This window comes from Phodopus roborovskii, unplaced genomic scaffold (genome assembly GCF_943737965.1).
Source record: "Phodopus roborovskii unplaced genomic scaffold, PHOROB, whole genome shotgun sequence".
NCBI lineage: Eukaryota > Metazoa > Chordata > Mammalia > Rodentia > Cricetidae > Phodopus > Phodopus roborovskii.
In genome coordinates this window covers 43,952,954-43,975,474 of record NW_026126407.1, presented here as the reverse complement: position 1 = coordinate 43,975,474, position 22,521 = coordinate 43,952,954, and the positions used below count along the sequence as shown (strand labels likewise).

The window sequence follows — 22,521 nt, the reverse complement described above, 5'->3', positions numbered from 1 at the left end:
TCATTAAAAACAACAATGTTGGTGGCAGAAGCTGAGTGGCATTTTGTGGTACAAACTGAGTGCCAGCTGTGTGGCTAGGAAGCAAAGGCTGAGAAAATTAGGATCAAGAAAGGGGAGTATTCCTGTGTGTTCTGCCATGGCTTACATACTCAGACTGAACTCCTAGAGCTGGGTGGCAATTACCTTTGCACATGGTGAACTTGGAGTGTCCTTGACTCAGGGTGACATTGAGAGACAAAGTTCTTATTTGTATTGAGAACCAAGGCCTAGATAGAGAGTAAAGGAGATATGAAGCAGTTGGAGAACAGACCTGAGTTTGCATCTCTGTTCTGCTAGTTAGATTATGCAAATGTTGGTTGTGTGACTGAATTTCAGAGGCTTCAACCACACAATGAGACTAACAGAGGACTGGCTGAGAACAAGCATGAAGACAATATCCTTTACTTGTCACCTGACTGAGGATCTACAACAACCTTTAGAATTCCTTTCTTCAAAAGCAAAAATCTCAGAGGTTTATACTTGTTTTGTTTGTATCATTATAGAATGAATAGCATCTTTCTAAATCTTCCTGAGATAATAGATGCATACCACACTGGTTCTATGTCCTTAATCTCTCTAATCCAGTGTATTTTAATAGGGAAAATGTACCGCCCCATGTGACAGCCACTAGCAGGAGTTGGCTATTAGCACAGGAAAGGTGGCTGGCTCCTGTGACTACAAACTATATTTTTAATTGTATTGAATTTTAATCAAGGTAAATGTAAATAGCTTTACATAGTACCCAGCTTCTATATTATAAACATGCCAAATGATGAAGAACATGGCCTCACTTAGTAGATATAGTCTGGGTGATTATGTTATTCACAGATGCTCTCATCGTCTCACCACCAGCCTTTTAGGGGATTAACTGACTTGGTCTTGCTCACATTTGATGCAGGAGCACAGTTCTGTGACCTTGACCATGTTTCCAAATGTTCAGAACCTGAATTCTCATCTATAAAGTGGGATGAGTGCCTCAGAGCTCATTTTGAAGTGAAATGCAACAAGAGATGCCCAGTGCACCGGCACTGGCAAGAAGAGAGGAGACTATAAAAGTGGATGAGACTAGTTTACAATACCTTTAGTTTTTCAATGCTGCTCACGCTGCTGCTGTTCATTCTGATGCTTGTCCTAATGGATGGTACCTAAAAGTACCATCAAGAATACTATGCTTTGAGAAGTGCCCCTTTAGCCCCCAACAGGTAGAACTTGATCTCCTTTTTATCTGTTCTAGCCTTTGCCCATTTCATAATTTAGGGATTACATTCAAAGGTCTAAATGTTTGAGCTGGGCACAGTTTTAAAATTTGGACTGCATTCAGAGAGAACATGTGAGTATGTCTATCTATGTGGGTGTCTATGTGAGTACTGAATTTTATATTTGCAAATAACACAAATTGCATGCTCCCATGCTTTTATTGATTTACCTCAGCTGTTAAAAATGCCCTAATAAATCTAGTTGCTACCCAAGGACCAGCTATAAAAAATAAAGCCTAGCTTAAATTAAAGGTGAAGCCATTAACATTTGTCCTGCAGCCTGGATGACTCTAATGAGTTCCTTTCTGGCATTCATGAACTTGAACCTGAAATGGGACTGCAAAACCCAGTAGGGTTTCCCTTGTTCTGTTGTTCACTGAAAGCTTTAGCTGGGAATGACTTGATCTAAATTGCTCCATCACAGCATCCAGAAGCAAAGGTATTAAAAGCAGCCTTTCAGGGGAGACTAGGACTGTTTTGTGAGATGCAGAATGATACAGGTTGGTGACGGTAGTAAGTACCATGACTCCACAACAGGGCTGTGTAGTTGGCCTTACTGGCACTTGAGGTTATTCTTTGATGTGGGAGGGGTATGTATGTGTGCTGTCCTGGGTATTGTGGGATGTCTAAAACATCACTGGTGTCTACATAGGTGTGTCAATGAAACACCCCCTCCTAGTAGTGGCAACTAAAACTGTCTCCAAAGTTTGCAAAACGCTCCTTGGTATGGATGGTGAGAGTTCCCCTATACGAGAACCATGGGTCTAAAGCTAGTCAACCTTAGTTCACTTTTCATTTTTCCATTTTCCAGCAGTGTGATCTTGAGTGACAATTTGACCTCCTCTATGAAACAGGGATAACTGCACTTTCAAACAGGAGGGTTTTTAGGAGAATTAAATTATATTATGCAAGTAGTGCACTTACTACAATGCCTGCAACTAGTCTTCACTAAATGGTAGTTACCATTGTCATTAACTACTTTGACTTTCTAAACTGTTCCAATCACACAAGCTACAAACTCTAGCTGCTTCTCGGCATGAACCCAATTATTAGGTACTTAATCCCAGCAGAGTAAACAGAGAAGTGGCCAGGGAATCTTTCTCAGAGTGCCCTTTCTGGAAAGGCATACTGCTTCTGCCTCCTGTGAAAGCAGAGCTTCTCTTAGGATTGGGTTTGTGGGTATAAACTCAGCACCTTGGTGTGCCTCTGCATCTTAAGAATGAGCATGACCAAATGCAAAATCAGATCCTTGGCAATAAAGAAAAAGAAACTAAAGTAAATCCAAAACAAATGCAACAAAACAAACAAAGACATCATTGCCAGAACTACTTGAGCAGCTGTCATGCTGTGGTCTCAAACTTATTTGTAGCCCTATCTTTTGCTCCATTTCATCAATAGCTTCTCAATCCTTACATGGTTTGCATCTTTTCACCTGCAGGACTTTAACAGGCCATAGCTTGGTGGGGGCAGGGATTATCCCACTCACTGCCATGTTCCTAGCCAGCAAAGTAGTGGCTGTCTCTGAAAAGGACTAGAGACATTTGTGGAATGGTTGCATCTCCCTCTGCATAGCATTTGTTTTCTCAGCACCCTAAACACATTCCCAGCAATAAGTAGGGGTTGCCCAGCCATCTCTTTTCTTCACATCCCCACCCCCGCAGTCTGCCTAGAAGAACTTAAAGTCAGGAATGCTTCTGACAGTAAAGCAAACTGGCAAGGAATGGCTGCTGACTGGCTGGTCCCAGCTTGAATACTTGCTTAGGCACATGCCTTCTTTAAGTTAATTTATCTACCATAGGACTATTTGCTCCTGTTAGAAAGACAAGGGGGAAAAGTCTGGGCATATTCATTATAAATGTAATAGACTTTTCTGAATATTTTTGACAAGCAGTTGATTGGATCTGGACATGTAAATCCTCAGATCCAAAGGACCAACGTTTCCAAATTCAAGAGACTCGGTATTATGAAATCACACTGACCCTCTGAATAGCTGTTTAGATGTGCTTTTGAGGATTCCTCATTTTATTAAAGTCCCCAAATGGCAAGCCAATCACTGCTATGTTGATTACTTTTGTGTTACTATGACCACTAAGTATAAAACTTAAGGGAGCAAATAGTTTATCTCGGCTCATGTTTTCAGAATACTCAGTCAACAGCCAGTGGTTCCTCTATCCTGAGCAGGGCATCATGGCAGCAGGGACATGCTGCTGGGCATAGCTGTTCCCATCATGTGGGGCCCAGAAGAAGGGAGCAAGACAGGAAGCAGCCAGAGATAATATACTTCCAAAGACAACATCCCCAGTGACCTACTTCTTCCAGCTTGGCCCTACCTTATACGTTTCTAGAAACTTCCCAAATAATGCCACCACCTAGGTACTAAGCATTCAAAACATGAACCTATTGGAGTGGGGGTTGGGAGCAGACATTTCATATAAAATGAAAGCAGCATCTAGAAGGAGCACAGCATACATGGTTTAGAATTTCAGGATGTAGATCCATTCTGCCAGTTAACTTCAGGGGATACTTCACTATGGTGCCTACACTCCACACCCCATCCACCTCTATTTTGAGTTGACTGTGGATATCCTACAAGCTTATACCCAGGGCCTGTTGATGTCCTAGAAGACTAGGATATTTCATTGCCTTCAAACTTCCACAGCCTGCTGAGCTTTGTAACAGACAGCCCCAGGCTATTCACATTTAGGACCCAGGTTTAAATCTTTGCAGAAAAGAAAATCCAGAGGTTGCAAAGGATGGCTTTCAGATGGGTTCAGTTTGCCCTTAAGTGATTTAAAAACTAAAACAGTCACCAACATTTAAAGGCTGGTGTATTTCACACAAGTTCTAGCTCCTTTCAAAGAATTGTTGGCTAGGATTATATTGGACCTATATTTCATCCAATCATAGGGCTGCTGTTACTCTGAAGGCATCTGAGTTCAGAGCTCTTACTAAACACACAATAGAAAAAGCTGTATGTCTGTGTCTTGTATGGCCTCATTTCACTGTGACCTACAGCCAATTGAGAGGATTTCAACTGTTATCTTAACATTACAAATGAGTAACTGAGGCCTGGGGAAGGTCAATGGGTTGTCAAAGTCACATAGCTGGAAAATGGTAGAGGTGGGATGCAAACTTGGGTCTGCCTGGTTTCAGGGGCCATTTTTTTTTTCCATAAACTGCCTCTGTGGGAAAGCAACTGTAAAGCTCTGTGCTTCACACAGGCTCTGTCACATAGAGATATTTCCTATATTAAGACTGATATGGGGTTATAACATGTCAACTAGCTCCGTACAGTATTGCCAATTGAAATTCTGGTATGATCAGCTTGTGTTTGTTGAGTTGAGACCGCTCCCAGTATCCATCAAACTATCACTTTCCATTTAAATGAAGGGACTCTTCTCAACTGATGGAGGAACCCTCACTAGGAAGAGAAGCTAAATGAGAAGTCTCCCTACAAATGAGAAAGCAGAGGCTGGCAGGGCTCCTACAAGCCCAGAATTTCAGCTAGCCCTTTCTATACTGTCCTGTGGTTTTTAGGGAACAATGATCATGTATGTCAGTATAACTTCAACCAAAGAAAAGAACTGAGGATGCAGACCCCAGGAAGGCTTCCCCTTTGCTTGCCCTCCACAAACTCTTCAGCAGACAGAGGACCAGACATCCTTCTTTCCTTATGTCTCCAGCCAGGCTGCCCTTTCAGAGGATCTTTCTTGGAGCCCTGTCCTATTTCCATACCTGGATGCCTTTGCATCTACTGTTACCTGAAATGACCTCCCTCCCCCCTGCTCCTAGGCAGTGAACTAACTCCACAGGCCTTGCTCACCAGGTGTCCTGTTATGGAAATGCCTCTCTCCATCCTCTTACACCCATATCACTACAAGGTATCATAGAGACCTGCTAGGCCCATGAATTCCCTTAGCACTCCAACCACTCTGTATTAATCCAGTCCATTGCTCTGGTGGAATGTCTGAGCTCACTAATACATTCCCAGACTAGATTTATTTCCTATAGATTTGGAATGCTCTGAAAGGAATTCCAGAGGGATTTTGAGAGCAAGTAGAGTAGCCTCCCTACAGCCAAACAGAAACACAGCTTCATTCCTGAAACCCAGTTTCTGGATGGCCTCCTGGAAACTTGGTGGCACATAACCCGCAAAACAATGATGGAAGTACTGAACTTTTCATTTGTCCCCATACCTTCTGACTCGAGTAGCTGATGGCCTCTTGCTATATAGTCACTCAGTAAGTAATAGCATGTGTTGTGGACCACAAGTCCCTGCTTTAAACCCTGCTGTGCTACTTGCTACAGTAGGAGTTTGGTAAAGTGTCCACACCTCTGGGCCTCAGCATTCTGTGATTGTGCCACTGGGGTTGTGAGGATGAGGTGAGAAGCCCCCACACTCTTCAGAGAAAACATGCTCAGTGGTGCTAACTGTCCCTGTGCTCTCCCTCCTGGGGAAAGTCTTCTGGGCTTTTTGGTGGCAGTTAGAATGGCAGTACGAGTAGCAGGGTTATGCTATGCTCATTGTTTTCATGGCTTTGGGGGGTGTTTCTCATGGTGGCACAACCATTGCAGATTCAGATGTTCCAATTCAACCTTTTTGTCCCTTTGACATGGAAATATGGACCACATGGGCATCCAGGTACTTTTTCCAATTTAGTGTGCACCTTGGATAGCACAGTACACACCACCCCATTCCAAGTCCTAGAGCACGAAACTTGGGTATAGAACAATGTGCTTCCCACTCCAATAGATAGAAGCAGACATGGTGCTATCATATTACATAGCCAAGAAGGCCAGGCTTCCTGTAGTCCCACAAGCGACCAGACCCTACCAGGCTAATTATCTCAGAAGGTTGCTTCCCAATGCAACAAACATCAAAATAATTTCCTGCTACATCTTTACCTCCAGCATCACCCTGAACAACTAACCTATTATGAATCTTACGCCCATTTAAAGAATGTACTTATTAGGGGAAGAACATGTGCCGTGTGTGTGTGTGGGGGGGGGTCAGAGAACACATGTGTAGAGTTGCTGCTCTCCTTTCACTATGTGGGTCCCAGGGATTGCACTCAGATCACAGGGCTTGGCAGCAAGCATCTTAACCCTCTAAGCCATTTATTTCATTGGCCTACTCCAAATATATGTTTTTAAGTTAGTCAGTTCTTATTACCTTCACTATTCAGTTCATCAACCTGCAACCATTTCTCACCTAGATGATGGTGACAGACATCTTGCTGGTCATCCTGTTTTTACCTTTGACCATGTGGCTCATTTTAGTTTTTTTCAGGATAATCAGAAAGATAATTTTACAGGGAAAATATATTACCCTTCTATATACTCTTAGCTCCCCCCCACACTATTTTAAAAACTCTTGATGTCATCCTATTTGGTTTTTCATTTGTTTGTTTTTGTATCATCCAAAATCCCAATATTATATCCTTTGGGACCTACATTACTGCTCCCACAAAACTCTTCAGAACTCTGTTCTATAGCTACTCTAGTCTTCTGCTAGCTGTCACAGAGACCAAGAGCCTTTCCTGCCTGAAGCAGTGTTCACAGAGTTTTTATGTCTGGACCACCATTCCCCTTCCCCAGGAAATTCCCTTATCAAGCAATGCCGACTACCCTCCTTTATGCAACTGTCACCCTTCATACCCCCAGTATAACTTAGGCTCATTATTATTTTCTCATAAAACTCTATTTTCTTTGTCACAAAACTTAGCACAGTCCACAGTCACATAGTGGGCAGGACCAGAACTGTGTGGCATACTGGATACATTCCAAGATGGAATGCAGTTCTAGACAAATAGCTAATCCACTATTGGTTTCTTCCTGTTTGCTGCTTTATTGCAGTTCAATTCCAGATCATATTTTGTCTGAATTCCAATAACAAGAGGAAATATTTTCCTGTTTCTCACTCTCACAATCCTCTTTGATTAATACCACCCTCCCCCACCACACCCCACCTCCACTCCAACTCCAAGCATTAAGAGAGTCGATATTACTTCTACACACTAAGTTAAAAACCAGTTTATTCTATCAGTTCATTCATCATAGGCATGTAATACTGCTAATCAGTTTCCATTTGGTAGCAGTGGGCCAAGCAGACAATACTCAACGTAATTACAGCAAGGGCTGAGAGAATTGATATTTAAGCCTGCTTCCTACATGGACAGTTTACTTCAGCTTCCACATGCTGGGAGTAGTTCCAGAAGACCTGTCTAACCTACAGAGTCCTTCATGGCAGGCCTCACACCAGCCAGGCTTCTTCAGACATTTGCCACCTTCCTCAGTCCCACCCAAACCACCAAGGCCATATGGAAGGAAGCTCTCTCAATTCCTCATCTTTGTGGAAGGCATCCCTCTAGGGCTGCTGTGTCCTCTTCATTTTGCCACTTGAACTTATCTCTCTCCTCAAATATTAGCTGAGCTCTCCCTTCCATCAGACAGGATGGTCAGAGGATTGTTGTATCTAAGCCAGCTTGGAGGCCCAGCAGAAGACATTCATAGCACAACTGGCCTTGCTTAGACCAACTTCTCACAGCCTGTCTTTTACTGCCCATCTCTCCCAAGAGCTGAAAGGTGTTTCTGGTTGAATATAGTGTTCAACCAATAATGGGAGCTTAATGGAACTATAAAAAAGAGGAGAAGGGGAGAAGCAAGGAGAAATGGGCAAACAAGCTTGTGGGCTGAATACTGGGGCCCCTGATAGAAAAAAAAATTGTGAGACTCTCATGATCTTAGTGGAGGGAGATGACATAAGTGTCAATACCAATTAGTATATGATCAGGGCAGAGGCTTGATAGCATTAATTAGGATTCCCAGAATGCATTTCCCCCCACTCAAGGAAATCTAAGGCAAGGAAAGTGTTAAAACAATTATGGAATAGAGGCAGATGGAAAGACAGACAGCACAGTCTACACTGTGTGTACATATTCGTCAGGCAGCATTTGTGCACCAGTAAGGAGTGGGAAGGGACACTGTGAGCCTCACCTCTGACAGCAATAACCGTCCTCCAACACAATGTGCAATGCAGACAGCTCTGTTTCCAGGACATTAATATCAAGCAAAGCAATGCAGCACCAAGGGGCTTCCCAGGGCTGCTCCAAACCCATCTCCAGGCAGCTCTGCACAGCCTGCGACAAAAATTCATATTCTCTGAGACTGATCTTTTGACCTTGCTGTTCTCAGATCCCCTGGAGGACAGTGAAAGGGAAATGCGAGGCTTGTATCCGACTTGATGTCATCTATCTACTTTGGTGCTCTGGTGCTGATGGGGTGTGATAATTCTGTCACTGGTATACAGGCTCTCCTTCTGTAGTCCCATCGCAGCTTGCTTGGGGTCTGCTCCTACCCCTTTGAAAAGAGTCTGCCCCCCCCACCTTCAAAGGGAAAGAGACAACTCCTTGAGTATCTGACCTGATGAAGTAGCCACACTGTGTTGCTATGGGGGAAAGAGCAGGCTATGCCTTAGTTGACTTTAATGCCACTGTCACCATCACCCTCACTAATGCTTTTGAGATGTCACTAAATGCCTAGCACCATGCCTCATCTTCCAGCCCACACCAGCTATTTGGGATAAAGGTCCCTTTTATATGTCATCATGATATAGTAAAATGAGGCTCAGAAAAAACACAGGATTTATCCAAACCAAGTTTGAACCTAGACCTACCCTAATCCACAGACCTATCTCTGAAATTCCAGGTGCTTCTGTTGAAACCACCATTTTACCATCTTTGGATTCTTCCCCAGTCCTCATGGATGCTCATTCCTGCTTTATATGAGGAAACACAGTCCATAGCCCAGAATCATGGCTACCTGTTTGATAGATAAAACTTTATTGAAACATACTGTGCTCATTCATTGATATTTTGTTCTTGACTTTTATCCTACCAATGGCAAAGATGAATAGTTGACACAGAGAGCTCAGGGCCTACAAAACTACAAATGTTTACTATTTCAACACCTAAAAGAAATAGCTTGCTGCTGCCTGATGGAATAGATAAGACAGATTTCATGGTCACTTAGCTCAAATTGCACATGCATGCATGCGTGCATGCGTGTGTGTGCGTGTGTGCGTGTGTGCGTGTGCGTGTGTGTGTGCGTGTGTGTGTGTGTGTGTGCGTGTGCGTGTGTGTTTGTGTGTGTGTAGTGAGAATTCATGTCCATACCATTTTACAGAGAAGAAAGTTGGGTCTTGAAAAATTATAATAGGTTTGCTAAGACCTAGTAAATGACAGGTAGATGTCAAGGTCAAACACACTTAGACTCCCAAGCTTGCTCCTAACCACATGGCATTTCTGTCTGGTAGTACATGGACACTGGTCACATGATGCTGAGTGAGGATGGCTCTGTCTGTGAGGAGGCCTGTGAGGGAGGAGATGATGCCAGACTAGCTAGTAAGTACTTGGGTACAGCAGAGTTGGGTTGGGTTATGGGAGCCCTGGATCTATACACTTATCCATGAAATCCCAGGTGAAAGCGTCCCCCACCCCCTCAGCAGATGCTGCCAGCAGCCAGTATTCATCAGAAAAGCAACATACAAGAAAGCGAGCAGTGTCACCATCACTTCTCACAGGAGACTGCTTCTCCAACTCTACTTTGGACCCCACAATGTATTTCATGATGAGTAATAATGAGACAGTGATGTGATGGCTCTGGCAGCCTTTCCTTGGTCTCTAAGGGTGCATCTCTGTAGTGATTGGGTTTTGCCAAAGATGTGAACCTACACTTAAGGGAGGAGAACATGTTCCTCTCTCCCTTAAACTGGGAGAACAAAAGAGGCGAGAAGAAAGGAGCATTTCCTGTTCTCAGGCAATGCAGTGAACTTCCTCCCAGGGCCCTGCCTTCCAAACAAATGCCTGCAAAAACATGAAGCTCCCTGCTGTGGGGCAATGTTGGGTCATTACTGGAGACTGGCCTTTGCTGGAATTCCACTTGACCTCTGAGACACTCAGCCTTGAGGCTGTGGTTCTCTGGAGATGTCACAGAGTGACCTTCTGTCTTCTTCGCTCTCCTCTGAGGGAAAGCTCTCACATTCCATCACTGTCACCCTGGTCTTCCTAAAAATCTCTCAAAACTCCTTCTGACAGAGTTCGGGCCGGAGATTTTAGATCTATGAAAACGTTCATGATCAATATACTTACAACTATCTCTCTCAGACCTCAAGGTTACAAAATAGAATACACTTCCCAGAACTGAGACGTAGGATGTTTCTCCCTAAGCTTGCCTTACTAGGATGATCAAACCAAATTTTACATTTCTCTCCTAACTTTACTTGTTACTCCCTATTACCAGTCACGTAGTAGTCATTTTGGACTTTATTTTGTGTTTTCTTCTAAGTAATCTTACACTTGAACTTCTGCCATCAATTCCCACACCCACTGTCTGCTTTACAGATGACAAGAAAACACCTTGTTGCTTGTCTCCCACTGATCCGAAAGACAGTGCCACCAAAGAGTAATGAGAATTGCCATCAAGTTGTATTAAATGCTTCTGACCCGACAGGCATTTTTTTTGATGGCTTTATGAGTATGTCCCCTTATTGAAAGCTTTCTGATGGCTTCTGAAGGAATAGCGTTAGCCACACAAGTAGTTGCGAAAATTAAAGCACAGGGATGCTGAACAATTTACCCTCCAAAATGGACATAAGAAATCAGCAGGACCAGCATGGAAACCTAGGTAATTGGTGCTCAGAATGAAAATGTCTGTCCATTTGGGCTTTACTGCATAAACTATTACACCTCTGCTATACTTTAGAGGCTCTTGGTAGTTCAGATGATGCCAGCCATTTACAGCAGACATAGACCCAAAAGACTCTGGACCTCCTCTTGAGAAGGTTGCTATGAGCTGCTGGAGTTGCTCATAACTGACTGACTACCCAGCAGCAATGGTGTCTGAAGTGCTTGGATGGCCTGCCAAGTTTTGTGTCCCTAGGCAGTCAGTTGGCTCAGATCAGCTCTGGGAAACAGAGGCCACCCCTAGTCAATAGCCCAGTAAGGATTGTGGCACATAGCCACAGCTTGGCACAATATATGATCCCTCATATAAAAATACCCACTAAGGAAACACAGTAAAGTCTTCACATAAGGCTGTGGAGTGGGACAAAAAGGAACATTCTCTAGGCCAGAAGAAAGGAAGCTGAGCTAGCAGTCCTTACAACCTACTGAGTGCCAGACACTGCTTCTAAGGACCTAATGAGGAAGCTAGGCCAACAGGTATGAGTGAACTTATCCTGAGCACTTTGCAAAGTTGGAGTGTGTGAGCATAGGGCTTCCTCCTCGGGGATAAACCTCACCAAGTAGTCAGAGGGTGTCACTCAAGGAGATGGGTTGCAAGCAGGGCAACAGATGTAACTAGAGATATACAGGAAAGGTAGATGTCTGTGGTTGGAGTCTAGGCTAATTGAACACTGAAGGGCTACAGGGAGTGTGATCCAGAGAGAGAGAGAGAGAGAGAGAGAGAGAGAGAGAGAGAGAGAGAGAGAGAGAGAGAGAGACCAAGACATACTCGCAGATTTATATCCTCCCTGACTGGTGTGTGGATGTGGATGGCTAGGAGTAAAGACTACCCACCCTTTGCCCCAGACAGGTCATCAGCACATAGATTTTCTCTATCCTAGTGATAAATGGGCATGGGACTGATCTAGACTACTGGCAGTGGCTTGATGTGCCCACATGACTCTCTTTTTGCAAGAAGACAGAGAGGGAATCAGAAGGTTTACCTATGAGGCTTTTGAAAAATATGATTTAATCCAAACTGGACATTCTTGTTATTATTATGCAAACACTATGGAGCCATCATATAAGTAATAAATAGAAGGGGTTTTGTCATATGTGAAAGTCAAGTGGGGCTTCTATTCTAAACTAACATGGAGAACATTTCCCACAATGGGACACCATTTCAGCCATGGTAGAAAAGACCAGGAAGGGGCCAAAAAGAGAAGGAAAGATATCACAAGAAGGTAGAGATCACCAAAGCTGATGACACCCACAGCAGCCCTTTCCTCCGTGGCTTTGTTTCCTTACTGCTTTGAATGGTACTTGAGGTTTGCTAAAGTTCTCACTGAGGCCTCTCAGACGCAGTCCAGTGCAGCCCAGTGATATGAACAGCGGCTACTCTTTGCAGCATCTGTGCTGCAGCATACTATTGGCTCTCTCAGAAACAAAGTGTGGCGCTTCAATTGCAGCAGAGTCCTGTGCTTCTGCCAAGGGCTGGCTGCCCTGAGCTCTCTGTTCTTCTGGGATGAACTCTTACCATAACCTCCCCCCTCCCCTCCTCTTGTGAAAATTCTGCAGTGTAGGCAGGGATCCAGAAGAAGGAAAATCACTGCAGTTCCCAGCAGCACTCTGCAGTACTACAGTGGATGGTACGCTGCAGAATGCATGGCCGCTATTTGTCTCTGCCTGTCAGGGGTTGGGGGTGCCTGCCAAGCCCACTGCAGCCTTTTCAATGATTCTACAATGGGTACTCAGCTTCCTTTAGCTCCCATGGAAGTTCCCAAATAGAATCAAGTTTTGCAACTCTCGTGGTCCTGCCAGACATTTTAGTCAAGTCTTTCCTCACCATTGCAGTTTTGTAAGATGCAAAATGGCAACAATTTGGCCTGGTTTGTAAGACCCCCGAAGGGAGGCACATATGACCTGCCTTCAAATGCTTTGAGAACATCAGCAAAGCTGCTGAGGAGCAAGGGGCTGCAGAAGTCTCATTTTCAAGCCTAGGACTAATGTTTTACTCAGGCACATAGGCCCGTCAAAACAGGAGCAAAGGGTCCTTTGGTATGGAAGAGGTCACTTAGAAAACGTATTGGTTAAGACCACCAAGTACAAATAAGACTAATTAAGAGGGGAACAGTCTCGGTGTCACAAAGCCAAAGTAAATGGTCCTGAGGTAGAGGGGGTGTTTCCAGCCTTCCCTAACACAAATGGATCCCACCCACCGTGGAAACAGAAACTCAACATTAGGAGCGACTGTAGCTATTCTCTAGCCTCAGAGGGAACCTTTCAAGTAATACAAGTCATTGTTGTGGGCTACTTGTCTTCAGAGGAGAAAGAAGGGAAGTGGGTTGCTATCACTCATTCCCACCCATATTCATCTGACACAGTTACTCCTCCAGGTATTTCTCAAAAGCCCTCCATTCTTCTACCTGTCTGAATAGGCAGCTCCCCCCTACCCCCAGTGTGCAGTCACATAAAGAATAAATCAAGGGCAAATTAAAGATGAAGTGATATAACCTAAGAAAACAGCAGGAGAGTATCCCCAGTCATGTGGTGAGGTGGAACTGCATCTGGATATACCAAGAAATCCCCTGGGAGGAACTCTTAGTGCCACACAAGCTCAAGATAACACTAAGGCAATGCTCTGTCATTAAGGAGGCGAAGCTGGACTAACTGGCTGGAAAGTCCATCAGTGGTGGTAAGTTCCCTTTGAGAGACCAAGCTGGAGATAACACTTTGGAGATATCATCACTAGTAGGCAATGCCTCTTGCTGGGACAATGTGGACCAGGGCAAAAATCCCTGTGTGGCTGATGTCCCAAGATCTGCAAGGTGGGGGATCCCAAGAGATACTCACCACCACCTTTACTGTGCCCCTCCCACACCCATGACAAAGAAATCCAGGAGGATGAATTACTAACCCAAAACACTTATTAAAGATGCAGGATGAGAGGTTGGAAAAAAGGCTAGAGAGGGAAAATAAAAAAAGAAAAGGAGGAGAAGGAAGGGTGTGAAAAAAGGAGGGTGAGAGGTGGGACCCAGAGGAATGAGGTGGAGATGGAGAGGGAGAAGAAGAATTGTATAGGGGGAGAAATGGGGGATGAGGAGGAAGCGGGAGTTAAAGAGGAAAGGGCAGGGAAAGGTGGGGTAGGAGCTTTGGTTGATCTGTGGCATTGATGTCTAAGGCTAACTGAGCTTGTCTAGCATACTAGGCTCATTACGGTATTCCCTGTACCCTGTACTGTTTTATATGCCTGAAGCATTTTTGTTTATTTTTGAAATGCATGAAGAAGAAGAAGAAAAATGAAGAGTAAGGTGGAGTTTTCTTCTCTGGTTTCTTTGACAAATGCAGTTTGTTACCCAAAATGCTACGGTACTAACAGCAGCCGTGACCTATTCTCTAAGGAACAGGGAGGTAGTCTCCTCCCTCTGTCTGGTTCCACGGGCTGACCCTGACCCTGGCCCAGATGGAGTTCATGACTGCATTATTGCTTTTGATGCCCCAGGGGAGCAGGATGCCCTAGCCTTCTAGACATGCCACTAGGCTTCTGCCACTAGGCATACTACCTAAGTCCCTTTACCAGTGTTTCCTGAGTCCCTATGCCTTGCTAGGAGCCATACTGCCTAGGATTTGTCAGGTATTTACAGACAGAGGGGAACAGCTCAGAGCCCCTCTTTTCATCTATGAAACGAAGAGGATTGTCTTGGAAGTTTTTAAGCTTGATTTTCTTGGACATCTCAGATCCTAGGGTAAGGCTCGGAGTGACTGGAGGATACTATGACTCCCCATTTTTCCTAGAACAGCTCTACTTCATTCTGTCGCAGATATTGATATACCACTTAAGCTTGAATTTGGAAGGACGATCCACTACTAAAGGAGATTTGAGAACTGGTGAATAGGATTCTCCTGTGTTCTAAAATTTATAGTTCTCTGTTTAATTCCCAAAGTTATATTAAACCTTGAAGCCTCTGTCTATAAGAAATCATTCACTCATTCAATCAAACATTTAAGGAGATTCCTACCATGAGTTGGGAATAATAGACAGCAAATGAATGAACAAGAAGACAGACTGACCATTATCCAGAGGCACATGGGAGGCAGAAGGGGGCAGGAGAGAGAGTCCTGGGTTTGAATAGCCTTGGAGCCAAGGCTTCATGCCAAGGGGCCAGCCTTGGAAGATGAGAAGATCACTTTAGAAACAGAAAGAAAGATGAAAGCCAGGTAGAGAGAGTGACCCTGGCATTCTAGAACCAGGAGAAACCAGACACAGAGGGCCTAGGAAGAGTGGATCACGGTAAGAGGGGATCAGGAGAGTGACAGGGCCAAGTGACCGTGGGACTTGAAGACCACAGGAAGAGCTTCGATTGAACTTAAGTGCAGAGGGACATCATCTTTGTTAGGTTATATGGAGGAGGCTGGTGTGATCTGACTGCACTATGTAAAGAACAATTGCCAAAAGCAAGGCTGAGACTAAAATAGGCAAAAATGGAAAGCACTCTCAGAGTGGTGTAGATACGGGATAAATGAGACCCAAGGATAAGTAGCTGGAACTGTGTGGAAAGGCTCAATGTGGCATAGAGGAAAATGAAAACAAGGTCCTGTCATCAGTATACATTATCTATGCTCTTTTGATATTGAACACACAATTTTGGATCTTAACTTCACCTTCCAAAGACTAATTTTGGTTTGTGCTCACCCATTTCGGTAAAAATGCCAAAAAGTTGAGTTAGTTTCCTTTGTCTTTTTGAGCATTTTGGGGGTGTGTGTGGCTTTAGATACAGCACAAATAGGCATGCCCCTCTTTAAGAAGGCTTATAGAGAGAGGTGATGGGCAGTCTCCATATTGGAAACATGGATAAAAGATTTAGACCATAGCATTAACTCTTTGATTTTAGATGTGTGTAGTAACACCTGCCAACAGATTTGACCAAGCACTTAACTGAATACAAACAGAACAGAGACTAAATTCAAAGACCCAGGGATAAAAGACCCAGGTGGCTGCAAAGGGCTTTCCACAGACTCAGCCCTGAGCCTCATATTCAGAGACTGTAGGGGACTACTAAAATGCCTTTTTCTCCTTCAGGAATATGTTCTCCAGCCAGGAAAACAAGACCACAGAAAAACAGACAGATATCTAACCAACTAAAGAAACAGAATGAGGAATCGGGGTCTTGAGGCTGATAACATGTTCGAGTCCCATCCCTGAGACTTGGACCAATTTATCTAATCCTCTTTAAACCAGAAGTAATGCTTACCAGCTTCCTAGCAGGGATTATGTAGGATCTGAAAATACTTTGTTATAAAATGTGGCATAAATAGTCAGTGTCATTGCTGACTCTAAGTTCAAAAAAAGAAGGGAGAGGGCAAACATGTCAGTAAATGAAGCTGTGTAAAAAGAATCAAATTAAGAGCCTCCTGCTCAAACTCACTAGTGTCTTTCCAGTATCTAAAATGGGGATTGGCAACCCATGGCCTCAGGCCCATTCCACCATGTGTTTTATGAATAAATGTGTATTAAACAAAACCATAGACCGTTTCTTCCAACCGTTAACAGACATGAATGACTTACACAGAACTATGGGGAGCAAAATGAAATGTTAACGATTTGGTCCTAAGCCTAATTGGATTAAATCCCAATTAACAAAGAAAGGTGATCTGATAGTTAGACAAACATGAAATGAACTGTATCTTTCCTTGGTATCACCTATAACTGTATCACATTTGGTACCATTTCCCAAGAGCCCATTCTATCCCTTAGAGGCATTACATGATCTCATCCTCCTACTACAGTAGGGATATGGATGGATTCTTTTTTCAGGATCTATATCATGTCCATTACAGTGCATACCTCTAACCAGCCTCCAAGTTTTACCAAGTCAATCTGAGTCATATACTGGTATGTCATAATATACTAAAAAGATGGATGTATTTAATTCATTCTAGAACTACTGATAATACATCATTGAGAGGGAAAGCTGGAAGCAAATTTACTCTTAATGAAATATATGTGCAAATGTTGATCCCATGCTAACTATAGAACTTGACACATTGGATGTAGTAGTATGTGCATAGAGTTCCAGCTACACTGAAGACTGAGGCAAGAAAGTCAAGGACAGCTTGAACAACATAGCAAGATCTCACCTCTTAAAAAATTTTAAAATTGCTTTATGACACAGAAGACAAGGCAAGTTAGATAATGCGTGATGAAATTCTTTTGTTCTATGAAAATTCACTGAAGATCTCTGTGCCAATCCAGGGGCAGAAGTTGAGAGTAGACTGTCATTACATTTTGTTCTCAGGGAGCTTCTAGTTTAGTTGAAGAGGCAGAATGTCAAGAGATAATGACACCAGGGAGACAAGGACATACCAAAGTGTGTGAAGCATGGAAGTGACAGGGTGGTAGGCGTGGTTCCTGGGACACCACTTTCATGTAGTCCCCCTTGAGAGTAGAGGCAGAAGGCCCAAGACCTACTTAGAAACATCTCAGCCTTTATTTGCATTTTACCTAATGAGCTAGCATTGACCTAATGACTACCTTAATAATTCTTTCAATCATCACAATTATGCGAAGTTTTATGTAGGCCAACTCACATGTTGTAGGCCAAGTGTGAATCAAAGCCAATACATTTAACCCTTCACAGTATCACCTACACACACTCCAGAACAGAAAGCTGGAGAAGAAGCCTGAGGTACACAGTTCACAGAGGTTGCATGGGTGACTCTGGCTGTCAAACAGATGGACACTGGCTGACTCCCTGAGGACTTCTGATATGGGTGAAAGGTATAGCTGGAATATAGACATTTGGTTTACATTCAGTAAGTCAACCATCAAAGGAAAACAAGAAACTATTGCAAAGATAAGCTCTGATCCCAGCCCTCAGGCATGCAGCAGGATGCTGGATCACTCTGGGGAGCGATTCTGGACTCTAGCCAGGTTATTAATTAAGCTCTAACCACCAAGGCCAAAGGAACTCCCTATCAATTAGTGGATAGCTGAGAGCCCATGAGATTTAAGGCCTCCCCAGGAGCTGTCTTTCAGCCAGGTGAACTCCCCAGGATAAAGAGCCCAGAGGGATTGGGGACAGAAGAGTTAGAACACTTCTCTCTGAAAGAGGAGACTGTATCCTAAACTTCCTAGGCCCTGTCTAGGACACAGAATTTTCACATTAGCCTAATGATTCAGATATTCAGTTCCAAGTTCTCACTCTTGACCTGTACCAAACACAGTATAGGGCAAACATTTTAAATGCCCATAATTAAAGGTAAAATCACAGTTCAAAAAAATCACCGAGAGCTGGAGAAAGGGCTCAGCTGCTAAGAGCACTTATTGCTCTTGCAGAGGACCCAAGTTCGGTTTCCAGCACCCACTTCAGGAAGCTCACAACAGCCTGCAACTCCAGCGCCAGGGCTTGACTAAACTTCTCGCACGCTCACTCCTAAGCACATCCTGCCACATGCATTTCTAAAATAACTTGTTAAAAATATTTAAAATAGCATACAGCCAAGAATGAAGTATAGCATTTCCTTTCCTTTATTGGCAATGATTAAAACAAGGACAGGATCAAACTAGTCACCATGAACTGATCAAGTATGAGGGCAGAGGCGTTGGTGAAAGGGCCTCCTGCTGCACACAGTGGTGAGGGTATCGAGACACAAAACTTTCCAGAAGGGTAAGTTGTAAAGTGAAAATTTCAACAAAGAGTTAAATATAGTTGCTTTCATCTACTAATTCTTCTATGAGTTTATTCTGAGGGGATAATTAGACAAATGTGCAAAGGTTCACACAGAAAACATGCTGCTTATGGCATTATTAATAATACCAAGTATTTAGAAACATCTAAATATCATCAAATGGAGATATTTAAAGAGATCAAGGTCACAATACAACAGAGTCCTGCCCCTAGTTAGAAGGATAGCAGGAATCTGTGAGGCATAATGTGATAACTTCCTTCAGGTCCTTCATTGAAGGGAAGGCTTCCTGTCCATCATTCTACCCATGCAAATAGCATAATACACACTGCACCAGGAGACACAAAGAATAGACCCATCCAAGTTGATGGTGCATAGTGGCTCTGGGTGCTGACATATCTGGTGATTTTTTTCTGTCTTTCTTTATAAAAAACACCTTTGTAATTTGATTTTTAATAATGGGTGCATGATATCTTTACAAATAGAAAAATCAGCCATATTTAAAGGTCAAATGAAAACTTCTAAAAGGGGTATTAGCTTTCCCAGAGAAAGGGCAGTGCTGAAATTGGAAGGATAGCTGGTTTTAGAGGAGAATGTAGAGCGAGTTTGAAACCTGCTGCAGGTTTTGTGTGCTATAATCCCAGCCCTACAGAAGCTGGCGAGACCCACCCCCTACGAGCCTGCACTCCACAATCAGTCCTTAAGCTGAAAGGCCAGGTCTGTCATTTTCCAGGTAATCAAACTTGGGTCAAATTACTTACCCTTCTGTTTCTCAGTGTCCGCATCTATAAAACAAAAAAGTGATATCACCTGCCTCTAAGAGTGTCACAAGGACTCAGAGTAAATGAAAAACACCCATCACAATGCCTGGCATGGAACCGATGCTCACCAGACACTAGTACTCACAAAAGCCAGCTCCATCTTTCTGAGTTCACATTCTGGGAGTTGAATTGCTAATGAGGAGTAAAGGATAATTAGACATGAAATCCACAGAAGCAGGCACTGGGAGGTCTAGGTTATTAAGTTCAAGGTGAGGTTCAAGATGTGTGGGGTTCAGGCATGTGACAGTCCCATCCATCTTAGTTGCTCACTTTGCAAGATGAGAATCTTGTACAGGAGGGTCATGTTGAGGATTTAGTGCCAAACGCCCACACAGCACTTAATCATGGTGAATTTTAAATATGAATTTGTTACTGTAAACATACAATAATTATTTGACCATGAAACAAGCAGCAAGCTTCCTGCCCTCAGAGGTATCCAGGTAAGCTAAGCAACCATGTATGGAAAGACACAGAGACTTATTCACGAAAAGACCATATTTCCAGATTCAACCAGACCTAAAAAGCCTATGCAAAGTCATGGAATCATAGAACTGACTTTAAAGCTGTTGGTTGGCATGATGTGCAGGTCATTGCCTTATGGAGTCACGTGACAATTCCATGGTCAGAAACTAGCCTGATTTTCAGGTCAGTGAATTAGGTGGTGATGATTCTTCAAAATTGCTCATTCTTTCTTAAACACAGCTCTACTGCTCTGCAAAGGCTGAGAAGCGTAGTTTATCTGACAGTGGGCTACAGAGCACATGGGTATTGGCTGGCTGCAAGCTACATTCCTCCTCCCCACAAACACACAACCACACAGACCCTGGGACCCACAAGGAGTCAAGGCTGCAGGCAGACAGGAAGCTTGTGCTGGTCACTTCCTGTCGTCTAGTCTGTGCTCTTAGCTCCTTGTCAACATCTCATTTACTTCTCATGAGACTGAGCCACTGCCAAGTATCATCCCATTTTACAGATAACAATTTGAAAAAGAAAATTGAAGTCCTTCAGTGAGAAAGAAAAGGGGTCAAAGGTACACTTAGAATATGAAGGTGGTTAATTTCAAAAGCTTTACGGCAGCATCTCAAATGAACTTTGATCCCTTTTAGGACCAGGCCCACATACTTCTCCAGCATCAGAGGATCAGGTGAACCCACTCTCAAGGCAGTAGGCATGGGGAAAGCCAATGTGGCCAGGGGATTATATAGAACACTAGAGAAAGTAGAAAACCAAGAGAAAAAGTGTAGGTTGCACCCTGCCTTTTACATAGGAACCTGCCAGCAGCAGGAACTGAGCATGCTGTTAAGAGTTCCTGCTTCAGGTGCAAAGGATTACTGCTGGAGAAGCCAAGAGTTTGAGTCTGCTCAGCAAGACGGGGCACCACTCTCTCTAAGATACCCAAGTGCTGGGAAGGGGACACATTTGTCACTTCCTTTCTTTGTAGATCTCTTGGTTAACCCAGGCACACTGGCAGCCATACCTCTCTGTCCTGCTTTGTTATGGCTGGGCTTGGTTGGGACAGTCCCCTATCTCTCTTATACCTGGTGAGATTTTTTTTTCAGCCACTGCCAGCATCTGTCCACACACCAGACTGTTCCCAGAGAGTCAGCCAAAGCTTCCTGACTTGCAATTGCAGATACTCAGACTCAGATTGTATCTCTTTGGCCTTTGGGAGCCTGGAATTTTCTCATTAGTTGGGATGACAGCCCATCTTTCTGTTATAAGGGTTAAATGTGATTATTGTATACTGGAAAGGCAGTAGGGGCAGGTATTAGAGAGCCAAAGTCTGGAGCGTCACACTTCAGGGTCAGAACCTAGCTCTCTCACTAGGCATTTATCTTAGACATGTTACTTAAACTTTTCTAAGCCTCCGTGTCATCAGTTGTAAAGATGGGTGGAATAGCACCCATCTATGTAGGAGTTTTGTGTTGAGTGAACGAGTTCAGAATTTTAGAGTGTTTGCCACTGCACCTGTCACATTAGTGGTTACTCAGTAAATGCGAGTTGTTATGATTAATGTGTGGAAAGCCCTCAGCATGGTAAAAAATGAGTATCCAATAAATGGTGGCTGTTATTCTTACAAGGTACATGCTCCTCAGAGAATTTTGTGCTCATTTATCTCCTAGAAAGCAATAAAAATGAAGATGTTCGAGAAGAAGCTTGTCCTTAGGTAAATGTCAGTCACAGCTGGGAGAAACCATGGTTCTCATGTCTCTGCAGGGTTCCCAGGACCTCCACCTGCCCTGCCTATGCCCAGGCTCTCCTTTGCTTCCTGTGGACCTGTCCTGCACTCAGCCATCCACTCTCAGCACATATTCACTCAGAACCTACAGGAAGCCCAAAAGAGGGCTGGAAACCCAAGCCCAGAATCCCTTGTGATACTATTTTATGGCCATCTCCACTTCATCTCTCTCCCACCTCCCTGGCAAGTTATCCATGTGCTGTCTATTAAAATTCTGTTTTAATTTCAAGAAGGCTGTGCAAATAGAATCATGCAAAGCAATCTTTTGAGACAGGCTTGTTTTTCCTACTCCACTCAAGTGATGTATGCCAATATTTTCTTTTTTATTGCTGAGGAGATTTCATGTGTTGGATGTAGCATAGACATCTAAGATGGTGTGGTCTGACATTAAGGCTATTGGTAAGGAGGAGGTCATTGTAAAGGCTCCTTAAAGAAATGCTATTTAAGGTAGTTGTTCCTAGATGAAGAGCAGCTGACTGGGCGATGATTGCAGAAAGAAGTGATCGTGGTAGACAGGCATTTTGTTTTCAGGCCCTACATCCAAAGGGCACCTCACTCACTAATGGGACTGAGAGAAAACAGATGGGTTAAATACTAGACACTCTCACTCAAAGGAAACTCAGCTAGGAGGTTAGAACTTGGTGACTGTGGTTTCTCCCTTTCCAGGCTCTTCTTGATTAATTATAAAGGCTGTCTGGTCTCCAACAGATGCAGTGACCATGGTTCTCAGTTGAACAACTTCAAAAAAAATAAAAAGG

General features: G+C 43.6%; 1 protein-coding gene across 1 annotated transcript in view; it reads right to left on the bottom strand.

The window, feature by feature from the left end:
• The window catches only part of Dock2 (dedicator of cytokinesis 2), a 391,208-nt gene that overhangs the window by 148,414 nt on the left and 220,273 nt on the right, over positions 1 to 22,521 (bottom strand). The gene's annotated exons all lie outside the window — the stretch shown is intronic.